The 12,909-nt window shown below is 37.9% G+C and overlaps 1 protein-coding gene across 1 annotated transcript in view; it reads right to left on the reverse strand.

The window, feature by feature from the left end:
* The window catches only part of HS6ST3 (heparan sulfate 6-O-sulfotransferase 3), a 297,613-nt gene that overhangs the window by 197,036 nt on the left and 87,668 nt on the right, over nucleotides 1-12,909 (reverse strand). The gene's annotated exons all lie outside the window — the stretch shown is intronic.

Below are 12,909 nucleotides of genomic sequence, written 5' to 3' on the forward strand. Positions count from 1 at the left end.
CAAAGACACAGTACTAAACACTTGGTTCTCAGGGAAACAATTATCAGAACACTAGCATGGACCAAAACCCACAAGATTTGCGCCTAAGGTATCTCATGCTATAAAAAGCCAAGTTGCTCTGGAGATATTTGTCCTGGCCCAACACAAACCTTAAATTATGTCTGTAGGATATCTAATCAACAGATGGAAATGTGTGTCCAATTCAAAAGCCACAAGTATTCTAAATGCAGTGCTGACAACAGTGATTTCTGTTGAAGATGCATCTTACCACAACAGTGCCTGAAAATGGATAGAATAGAGAAGACGACAACTACATAAAACTGAACTAGAGCCCACCAGATACTGCTTTAGGCTAAACAAGGACAGGAGAAAAGGAAAGAGGAGACTGAATTACTTAGTAACAGATTGTTTTCTTATGTCTGAAGTCATATAATAAGTGAAAAAAAAAAAAAACTTACGAGACAGACAGGCCTCCAAAATTGTTTTGTTCACAGTGAGGGAAAGGAACTTGGGACACCAAGGGATTCAAGGACAACAAATAACCATCCAATAACTCTACTAGTCAGAAAATATATACACAAGCTTATACCCAATGAAAACCCTGAATTTTCAAGTACTTCCAAAGCATTCCAAGTATACCACATACTCCTTCAGTTTTATTATAGAAAAATAAAAAAATACCATGCTATCAGCAGCAAACTCCTCAGACACCACCCCAATACACTAAATATAAGGCAATCACTTTTTTCTCCCTTCCTCCACATCAACTATTAACTCTCAGACTGATGCTGACTCTACACAAGGTTCCTAACTCAAAGGTCCAAGTGCTCTGTGTGATCTGTATGCAATCTTGTTTCCTGCTCTCGCTTTCTCCCTTTCAAATAGCAGACTGATACGTAGAGACACAGGGATTTCCTGTGTCTTTCTCTTCAGTTCAAACCCTTCTGTTTTGTTCAGTCCACCAGTGAGCCCCCTTCAGCCCATGCTTCCATTCATGAAAACCGTTTAGATGTAACGCTCAACTTGAGAGTAGCTTCAGTTGTTTCCAGGACCTGCTCAGACAAACATATTTCATATAGACAAGACCAGGGCAAAGCGATCTCTTTCATGGGCTGGTTCCCATTACCTCACCTTTTCCCGTAACCTCCACAACAGTGGCACCCTCCAAAGAGATGCTCAGTCTTGGCACTGGGGCAGCTGGATGCCAACATATACTACAGTGTGTGCTGACCAAAGTAAAAACATAGGCACATATTCTTTTCTTTTTGTGCAGAGGTGACATAGAACAGAATCATCCTTTGTACAGTCTCACCCTAACATCTTTGGTGAATTTACAAATCCAGAGAAACCCTCAGTAAGTCTGTGTTGTCCTACTTCCATCAACATCAATAAAGCTATGAATATAGAAGGCGGAGGATTCTGCATCAGATAGACTAAATGTCATCCTTCTCAAAATCATGCACTGCAATCCACAAGAAATAAATGGGCTTTGTATGCCTCCAATACTAAATATCCATTTTCCTTTGCTCTTACTTGTTCTCTGTATGACAATGGAAATCACACTTTGCAGATGCTTAAGCAGGAAGACATACCCTGAAGGATTTGGCTTTGATGCTCACTCCAAGCTTTAAATGCTTAACCAAGCCTGTCACAATCCCTTGTTGCTTGGTAATGTAAGCACAGAACACCTGGACGCATGTAAATTTCCACAACTACTTGTGCCACTGATCAAAGAATAAGATGTTCAAAGGAAACGTTCAAAGGTTTTAGTTCTATGTGGATAAAGCAGTCACCAACAGTTCGGAACCTTGGCCACATCTGCTTTGAATGTTAAGGACTACATCTGGTAAGGAATACAGAAGTTAACTTCACATTAAACCTATGAACCTCTGCTTTGTATATAGCACAGAAGACTGATCTACTTCCAATTATGAAACATAAATTGATCTGTCCTTAAACAAAGAAGATGCAGACATTGGGGCTGGATTATCAATCACTTTTACAAAGAACTTGTTAGAAATACTACACAAAATGGAGAACTCAGTATGGACACCACTCCTTTGAAGAAGGAACAGACACTCATAGGGTCAGAGGAGGGAGACCTACAGTAATAAAATAATCAATGAAAATAGATCACAAACGCTGGAAGAAGACTTCTTTCCCTGTTTTTTTCAGCACATTTTAGCACAAAAAGTTATTAACACAAGGTGCTCAGAATGCATTGATCAGCTGATTCCTTCAGCTTCATAGATTTCATTTTCATATTTGTTAATGAAACTCTGTAGGGGGACAGGCAGTAGTCACCTGTTTTACCAGTTCCATTTGCCAGAATTGCTTCATGGCTCACACTGCTAGACCAGACCCTTCTAGTAAGATTAACTGCTCAATCACCATGCAACTTTTTGTTTTCAATTGTTCAGAAGACTTTTCGAAAGAAAAAAACATCGACATTGATTATATTTGTTCTATGAGTACCAGCACTATAGCAGCTCAGCACAGCAAACGTTTATTCAGTCTTATTCTTCTACAACCAGAATTGCTGAAGGGTAATTCTACATTCAGTTTGATAGGAAGTAGTGACATCTGCATGTTGTAGTTGCCATTGGTGAGTCTAATGTAACACTCCCAGAATGCCTTTCCATTTCAGTGGTGTTGAATTTACCAAACCTGCATAAGGTAAAGGTAGTCAAAATCTTTATTGCTTTAAGAGTTCAGTCTAATTACAATATAAAAACTGGATCTGCTTAAACTTCTTCATTCAGATGGTTTTTTTAAATAACAGACTTCTGGGAAAAAAAAAAAAAAAGGGAGCTTTCCCAATAAATATTGTACACCAATTATATCAGTTGTGTCTACTCCAATTCCAGTTGTTGGTTGCTTCCAAAGTTATTTTTGTTGTTACAACTCTTTACACTCAAAATTGGAAACATTAAATTTTGCAAATTATTTTTCTGAAAACAAAACTAATTGGAAGACAATTGAACAGGGCTACCAAACCAAAGAAGGCAAAATGCTACACAAATAGGAAAATAATACAGACGAATATCACCACCTTATTACTACGGTTCCTAAAGAGAAATCCTGAACCCAAATTGAAGTAAACCTGAACTACTTCCTCTCTCTACCAGACCCATGTGGCTATCGTTGCTTCTTCTTCAGAGCCAGGAGAGAGCAACTCTCTTGGTACCAAATGTGCCCCTAGCCCAGCCTTGCCATCAATGGCAGCAAAGGCAAGCTGATTTACTGAGGCGTCCTCACAAGTAACGCAGGCAGTGAAAACCTGGTCATTCTGCCACCACAGGCATTTTGGACAACAATCTTTCCCATTCACAAAAATCGGTTCTCTGTTGTGACCTCACTTTAAATGACCATACTTCTACCCAGTCTTGTATTTCTTATGCCAAGTAACACCACTGTTGCAAGCTCTCTTTTTATTATTCTCATAATGATGTTACAGTCAAGGTATTAGCAATGTCTAACAACCTCCCGCATTTGAGTCAGAAGAACAATTGTTTTTAAAGAGCAATACTTGAAGGAATTGCACTGACTTTCAGGTTTCTGAGAAGTCCTATCTCTGCTGTAGCACATCCAAAACAAGGAAGTTTTGCTCATTTTGATATCTCAACTGTTGATTATTGATGTCGTAGAATAATACGCGTGTAGAACGCGGAACTGGCCAAGTAACACCGTGTCCTAGTGAAGCAACTTACCAAAGGACATTCCCTCCATCTCAGTGTACCTTCATTCATTAAATAGACATTGATGTTTGCTGTCAACACTCAAAAGTGATCCACTTTTTTGGGGAAAATTATAGAACAGAAAAATTAGCAAAAATCTATGCTGAAATTGTGAACTTTCTGCTCAAGAGAGCAGTATAAAGATTTTAATTTAAATACGTTGTATAAAGATATACTAAAGTTAATTATCTGTTAAATAGCCTAAAACAAACTGCTTTAATGCACACAAGAAATACAGGTGACAGTTATGACATAACTAAATCAAAATACTATCAGCTTAAGCAGACAGTCCCATATGGCTTGCCTACAGGTGGTGGCTGAAGTGATGGTGGCAGAGATGGCAAAGCTCACTTCCTGCCTCCTTTACTTCAGGCAGCCCAGAGACTACAGCTTTGAATTAAAATCCTTATGCTCCAACTTACTAAGATCTCCACAACATCCTGAAAATAAAGGGAGGAAACAACCAAAGAACTTGTATCACATCTTCAAGCAGTCGCAAAAAACAAAAACAAACAAACAAAAAAAAACAGGTCTTTACCCAGTACCTAATTCTTCTCACTGAGTATCCTCTGCCAACACCTCCCACTGTTTCCTCCTGTGATAGGAAAGTTAAGACTTTCATAGTCTTCTCAGCAGAACCCCTGATATTCAGTAACGTTCCTGTAAGTACAGTTATTTATGGCAAAAAAAATTAACAGCACAACATACCAAAATTTGTTTTTCAATTTTCTAAACTAATGTATAAACTAATTTCCAAACTAATTATCATATTATCATGAACCAACTGAGATGTGCATTAAGAAAATGTAAAAACAAATACTGTGTCATTTAGGCCCTTCTTCAATTTTACAAACTTTTCCATGTTGTTTAATCTTCATCTGCTCTATTACCAGCGGTCATATCTCTTACTCTCTAGGAATCCAATCTCACTCAGGTTACAATCAGTTCAATTACTATATGCTTTCATAGCCACTGCCTTCACACTGCAAGTGGAATACAGGAAGGAAACAGCAGAAAAAGTAAACACAGACCAGTACTTAGGAATGTAATTATCAGTGAAATGTTGTAGTACAAGCTGCTTCCCCTTACTAGATAATTAAAATTTGAAAACTGCATTATTGTTTATGTTACAATTAGCTGCATAAAGTGAACTAGAATTTTTATACTCTCCTTCATTCGGTAAGCGAAATTTGAAAGTATTTGAAGTGTAAACTAGTCCTTCTGTTCATCAGCAGTCCTAAACCTAATATTTGTGACTATAATCTGACCATAACGAACATTTTGGAAAGCAATAGGACATTAATGCATATTTGTGCTTGATTAATTTTACTGTTGAACATTTTATTTTTTGTTACTTTTGCAGTGAGTACTCTAGAGATGTGAAAACAAGAAAAGAAGCTAAAACCAGAAGAATGAAGCAGATATGTGTGTGATTTGGGAGGAAGGGGGAAGCCTAACAGTTTCTGAAGCCATCGCAACCTGAAGCTAATTACACGCTATTCAGGTTTTACCTATACACAGCAAGTAGGTGGAGTGAGCCCATTGAGCTAATTGACCTATTCCAGCTGGATACTCACAGCTCTGAAGACTGACCCCATATCCAACCTGGATGCAACCCCAGGCATCTGCTGATACTACTGAAGTTTCATTGCTTCTTGCACCTCAAGAGCTGCCTGTATACACATACTCATGCTGCAGTTAATTCTGGCTCTTGGCTGGACCAGCTTCGTGGTATGAGCAAACTACAACTTGTCATACCTTTGGAGCAGTGTACAGGCATCAGAGATCTGTATGTGGTTGCAGTTTTGAACTTCTAAAGTAAAAAATACCTAAACACTGGTATGTTTTCTGAGCTCCTCTGCAGGTTTTGAATGTAGTCACTGGCTCTAGCCTCACTTGAGGCCTCACAAGACTATCCAGATGCCACTTCCAGAGACTGATCCCAAGCCCCACCAGCAGCAGCACAACCTCCCAGAACCACTCTTCAGCTCTACCCACCCGCCTCCTGTCCCTTCAGGCCTGTCCACCTTGGACAGCTCCATCTTTAGCTTAAAAAGTGCACCTCAGAGGACAAACACTGCATGAGCTGAGGACATTATCCTTTGCAGAGGAAAAAAGCAGGAGCCACAATACCACAGAGAAGTGATATGCAGCCCAGGTGAGGCAATGAGAGCCCTGAGATTGCTTTGGGTGTCCTTCACTCCATTGCAAAGCAGCACACGGCCCTGATATTGCCTGATTTTGTCAGCAGAGACAAAATGACTACCAGCTTCCAGAATAAAAAAACTGCATCTCCGTTAATAAGAACATGTGGATGAAAGTATTAAACAGTAGGTACTTTAAAAATATACGTATACACACATATACATACACAAATATATTTAATTTTAACTTAAAGGAGATGGAAAGCCATCAGTTGAAGAGCTGTCTAATTTTGGTGCAGTACATACAGTGTTCAATGCGAAGCCAAAGCAATGAAGTTCAGCAACTCATAGGAACATAGCCTACACAATATTCTCCACATTATGCCACCCCAGTACTTCAGATACAGACATCTGAGTCTTCAGACTTCCAAATTGTGTACAACCATAAAACAACACTTTCAGAGACACTGAGCGCCTATTTCTTATTCTTTACAGTAAAACATTGCTTTGCATAAACGGACACCTATTATAACCAAAAGAACTTTGTGTAAAATAGCATTCTTGCTGGCACAAATTCTTTCACACAGCACCCGAAAAATACCAAGTTACAAAGCGCTTCTGACTGCACCCCATACGAGTACCAGCTGCAATCAACACGACATTTGTAGCCATGAAGGCAGCAGCCTCTCAGTGCAAGCCCAAGGGAAACATCTCAGGTTTCTCACTTTTCCACCTCTCAGCTCCTGTATTTCTCTGCAAGCAAATACCACTTGTTCCTCTTCCCCTGACAGAACACGGTGAGAAGGGAGGAAACAGTCAACCATTTCGGTTTTATACTACAGATTTCTTATTTTTCAAGAAGCAAATTCAAAGAGAGAACTGTTACTAAGATTTTATTTTAGAGCAGAAACCTCATGTTTTACTTTCCATCTAATGCTAGTATATTCACAGATCTAAAGATGGGATGGTTCTCAAAAATTTGCTTTTTTTTTTTCCTCCAGTAGCATCACCTTAACAGATGCTATTCTTACTCTAAAACTCTTCTTTTTTTCCTCCATGATATTCAAGGTTTGGTTCTTGAAACCAAACAGCCAGCTCAGTTGAATATTAGTTGTTACTAAACAGCAAACTCTAGCTGAAAGATTCATAAATAGATGTTGCTGGCATTGTCTGGAATTCAGAATTATCCTTGCTGACTAATCACTGCCTCAGCACCTCATGAGACTCTCACCGCAATATCACAGAATCATAGAATTGCTCAGGTTGGAAAAGACCTTCAAGATCATCAAGTCCAACCACAACCTAACCATATCACCCTAAGTCTAACAACCCACTGCTAAACCATATCCCTGAGCACCACACTATGAACATACTTTCTGTGGTATTTACATACTCTGGAACTCAACCTGCTTTGTACTCAGTACATACAACTTTTAAGAAAAAATACAGATGATATTTTAGTGACTGGAAATTCAACCCATCATTAAGATAACATGTATTAATAAAAACTATTAAAAAAAATAACAAAGAAAACATTTAGAAGTTGCTTTTGAGCACATCTCTTAGACTCTGAAAAGCCAGTTCAACATTCTCCACTTCAACAAGGACTTAGTGGTCCTTACCCTCCCCCCGTTTCATTCTTATTCAAGTGTAATGAAGCAACATGAAATCACTATGCAGAATGTCAAAAACTTTCCATTCTTCATTCTTTGTTTTTCTTTTTTTTTCCCCCAGTGCTGCTGCAAAGATTACAGAGGCCACACAAAAGAGCTGACAAATAGGCAGGTATGAGCAGAGGGGGCACAGATTTGAAAATAAAACTGTCAGTAGATTTTTTTTCTTGTCATTCATGGAACCCTAAACACTGGAATATATTTCGACCTTAAGAAGTACTCTAGAACCAACTCCATGCCCCATAAGAATGCAACTGACTGCAGCAATACAGCAGCAGAGATAAATGTGACCTGCAGTGGCAATAAGGCAGCTGTTAACAATACTTCAAGAATTTGGGTATTTTAATAACTAGACTTTCTGCTCAGCTTTGTAGAAGACTAGGAAAAAAAGGCAATCTATTCACTGGCATTTATTCTAATTTTTCTGATTTTCACACTGGGATGGGTTTGGGTTTGAGATTTACCACAGCTGAATTAACAGGGGTCTCTAATATTAGCATTTAATGAGGAATGAATTAGGTTACATGAAAGAGCATGTCCTCCAGGAGGAAAGAGCGTACACTAACAAACACTTTGCCTTTGAAACACTATGATCTGTGGGTGCAACCTGTTGTATTAGCTCTGTTAGGTGGAAGGGCCTAGAAGAAGTACATAACAGAGCACAGCAGTATTTAAAATTTGAGAGAGGTTTGGAGATCCACAGTGCTCAATTACAGGCTCTCCTGATCACCTCTAGGATCCCATAGATTCACTCCCATACAGACAGACACAAGGAACTATTCTGTTCCATATCTAACTGAACAGGTACAGAGAGGCTACAAACTAAAAGATAACTTTTAGATCAGAAGTAGAGGGGGGAGTGTGATTGGATTTTTTGTTCTCATCAGTGTGAGTAATGTTTTTATATTTAATATCATTGTGTACTTCTCAAACTTCTTGCATTATAAGGACGATTTTGTTTCTCTTAGGGGAATTCACCTGGTGATGCTAAGCTTTTCTGTGATAAAGTTGGCTCCTGGCTGTGTCCTCCTATCACAGCCCTATGAATGTCAATCATCTTCACACTGTGTTTTTCTCTGGTCCACTTGAAGAGCAGAGTGGAGACTAACAACTTAATTACTTAAGTAAAATTCACAGAGCCCAACAGTTTAGCTTTCCTCATTGGTTTACAGGCAAAATTAACAAGTGAGAATGATGTTATTAATGATGTTAAGAGAATGGTGTTATTAAAACAAACTAATTCATTAATTAAAAAAGAGAGCACCACCAACAAAAAGAGCAAGTTAACCAAAAGCTACTGTTCCAATTCCCCCTTTCACATCCAGGATTAGTTTTGCACATGAAAGAAGTGCCACAATCATACAAGTAACACACGCATACCTTTAGGTAAAGAGAGCCAGAAGAACACTAGCCATTTAAACAAGATTAAGTGGTTTAAGTTCATCTGCCTGGCAAAAGTTAACATTTTTCCAAATCAGACACATCTCCAGTGTCTGAGCAAATGCTCTACGCAACCCCTCGTGAAGCCTGGCCTTAGTGGAGGAATGCCTGGCCATAACTAGCACCCTGGGCTCTACCAGCACTTGGCCAAACTTCTCAGCAAAATGATAGGATACATCAAGGTAAGTTCTCACAGAAGATTCCACCCGAAAATCTAAATATTTATGTTGTCTCTATAGAATGTTACTCTAAACTTTGTTTCCAAAATCCTGCTTTGGTAGTGCTTTAGTCATCAAAATGGATTATTATTCTCCAAGGACACTATTGTGTGACCCTTCCATTTCTTTAAATGTTTACACTAAGTATTAGTTACCATGAATGATCTATTTAATAGAAAAGTCTACAATGAACAAATACACTTGACACCAATATTTATGACTGCAACTTCAGATATTTCCTTATTCACTTAAATTATAATTAAATTATATTAATCTATTATTATGGCAGTAAAAACACTTGTATTTTACAACTTTGTTTTTCTGATGGTGTAAGAACGAAACAGTGGATGGCTGAGCATTTTAGGATGCTGTAATTTATGTTTTTCCCTTCTTAAAGAAGAAGCACATACCACAAGATGCATCAGGAGAAAAATGAAATAACCATCATATGACATAGAGATACTAATTATGAAATCACAAGGGCAAAAACACATCCTTATACAGTGTAAATTCTTGAGTGTCGTTCCAGTAATAATGCTATGAAGACAAATAAAAAAATGCATATTCAACCTAGGAATTGGAAATTATTGTCACAGTTTAGTATTAGCCTTTGAACTTTGGTGTTGGCATTTGGGGTTATGTCTGTGCCCCTACCATCAATGTTTACAAGTCTGACTTGCCAAAAGAAACATAGCTGTCTGAGAAGAAAGGGAATCTGTTAGTTTCTACTGCTGAACAAGAGGAGCAGACAAAGGCAGCCAAACCTGATTTGCATGTTTATAACCTAATATCACTGAACTGGGGTGTATAAAATTAATGGTGTATCTTTACTGCATCTCCAAGAGGCAAAGCAACTGTACTCACACCCTAAGCAAGCAGCTGTCCTAATGAACATCACAACTGCATATCCTGATAATGGAATTGCTAAAGTAAATTGGTAAATTTGAGTGTGAGAAAATAGATGTTGCCAAAGTTAGCAGCAAAATTCATACATCTTTTCAAAAGTGTAGATGAGTCACGTTTTCAAATAGATCCAATGTGTGACAATGCTTATAAACAATAATGATATTTTATAGGAGCAAGGTTGGTTTGTTTAGAGGCTAAAATTAGCTGTATTTTTCATTTATCAGAATAGGAAAAACAAAATTTAGTTTTCAAGGGGAAAAGTCAACATTCTCATTGCTTTCCACTCATTTTGAGCATTTCAAAAATCCTCTTCAGGGCAAAACACCCAACTTGAAATCAACTGAAATGAGTCTTGAAATATTTCAATGGCTATGCCAAGAGACAAGCAACCTTGAAAACTTACTCAATGTTAAACTTAAAAAGGTTAGTATATCATCTGACATCTGATTTTTCTTTGGCTTTTCCCCTCTACCTGATGGAAGAGAAAGAATATTTAAACAGATCAAAAATCAGGAAATAATAATAAGCCTGCAGAACTCTTCAGTCAACAAAATAATATAAAATACTTTCAGCTCACTGCTTCACGAAGATGGATTTGGGGATAAAACATTAGTTTGAACACTGAAACAGATATTACAGTTGATTCAACTTAGAATTTTGAAGCAAGAGGATTCTTGAGAGGTGGGCAGGGGGGGATAAAAAAAATCAAAATGTCTCATGGGCAGGTATTATGATCACTGGCTTTGCCTACTGATTTTCAGAAGAATATGCTCTACTGACATCTACTAGAACTAAATAAATTGAAGAAAGTTCTCTGCAGTTTGAAATGTTATTCATCCCAAAGTCAAGGTAGTAGAGGAAAAAATGGGCAAGCAGTTTTTGAAATGGTGGTTACATAAAGTTAAGCAAGATGTGTAAGTAAATCCTGTTTATATCAGAAAATTCATTAGATTCTAAAAGATCAAGGATCCTAATACAACACTTAAGGACTGCCTATGGGCCCTACTAAATCTGTAAGGCTAAAATGGAAAGAATAACTATTTATCTTCAAAAACTTAAGGGACATATTTGTTAATTGCAAGGGGCACCTTGAGGAAAAAAAATAGAGATATTAATCTTAGAGGAAAAAAGTATTCTTTATGTTGAAGAAGCAGGTTTTGCTTTGATTTCTTTTTCAGACAAAAGAGATTTTAACAATGTTTTAGAGGAAAAAGTTGGTGGGAAAGGGGAGGCACAAACAGAAGGACAAGGGAAACAGTCTTTAGGACATATTTACCAGGGAGGTACAACACTATTGACAAAAACTTTTAGTGACTGATTACTCTTGGCTGGGTGTGCCAAACTGTAATGTTGGTGCTCCTACTGTGATAATTATGACTGCTAATGCACTCAGTCAGATCACAAGACTGAAGCATATTACAGAGATACTACTTAGCCCACACCATGAAAGCAAATGAGACCTATGTTCATTCAAATACGTTTGAAGAACAAGTCTTACTAATGAGGTATACCATCCTCGAATTCAAGGAGCACGCTGCTGGACTGGTCTGCCCCATTTCAGCTTATACTCCTGCCACAGTATAAGCTGAAGGTAATTTCAGTAGAAATTGTGCATCTCTCTCCTACTGTTTGCATTCAAACCTCATCTTCACTTAACAAGAAGCAACTCCCCACTGTGACCCTGCTATTTACACCTGGAGGCACAGCATTTCCAACTGAGAGTCACCAAATGAGCTGACAGTTTTCCTAGATATAAACAGCATAAATTGCACCAAGGTTCACCATGGAGATGGTATTTCAGTTGTACCATGTGCATCATCTGGTACACTAGGTGACCCTGGATAAGAACAGAAGATGAGGAAAGGAAGAATAGACATGTTGGTATAACGGTGTTATCAGAATACCACTTTTGCAGGGGGGAAATTTGTGCAAGTATTTAAATAAATTACGTTCCCCACCTCTGAAAGTCTTAATGCAACTCTGAACAACTTACCAGGTCTTACACTCTGTACATTTCAGATGTTTTAAGAGCAAATAAAACCATGAAAGTTGAATATTTGCATGTATAGATTCCATGAAGGCCAGAAAGCATTTACCTAGCATAGGTCTTTCATTCTCTTTTTTCCCCAATCCCACACCAACTATTTAAAACCACTTAGTTGTCTTTAATCTCAGAGTAAATCCCTAGGGAAAAGGATTAATGGGAATACTGAAGGTGATTCTGAAGCATGGCAAATGTGCTTTTCTGAGCAACTGTACAATTCCACATGCTTATCACTGTCCACAATACTTTACCATGTTAATATGTTACATTACTTTTATTTTAACATGTTAATATGCCAAAGCATGTAACACAGCAGGGTCTGTGCTGCATCTGTTCTACAAACAGATAAGGACACCATCAAGAAGGATGACTAAAAGGCACAATGCTCACTTAGACAGGAAATCTCTTCCGTAAAGAAAAATGCAATAGTTTTAGTAAAGAGGAGAAATGCAAATTATAAAAAAACTTCACTCAAACACATGACCTACCCTAAGCCCCTTCTCAAAGTGTTCAACATCTCCTACACTCACCTGAGACAGCCTCAATAAAAGACCACTACCTGTTACAGAAGTTTGACTCTAATGGTACATATGCCTCTCGCATGGTATTACAGGAAATAAGATGTATCATGACATTAAAAGCCTTTCTAGAAGAAACCTTTACTGTCTCTAAGCAATAAAATCAACAAGTTTTCCTCCTATTATTGCTCATACTTAATTTAGTGGAAAGATAAGAAATGTACCCAGA

This window comes from Numida meleagris, chromosome 1 (genome assembly GCF_002078875.1).
Source record: "Numida meleagris isolate 19003 breed g44 Domestic line chromosome 1, NumMel1.0, whole genome shotgun sequence".
Taxonomy (NCBI): domain Eukaryota; kingdom Metazoa; phylum Chordata; class Aves; order Galliformes; family Numididae; genus Numida; species Numida meleagris.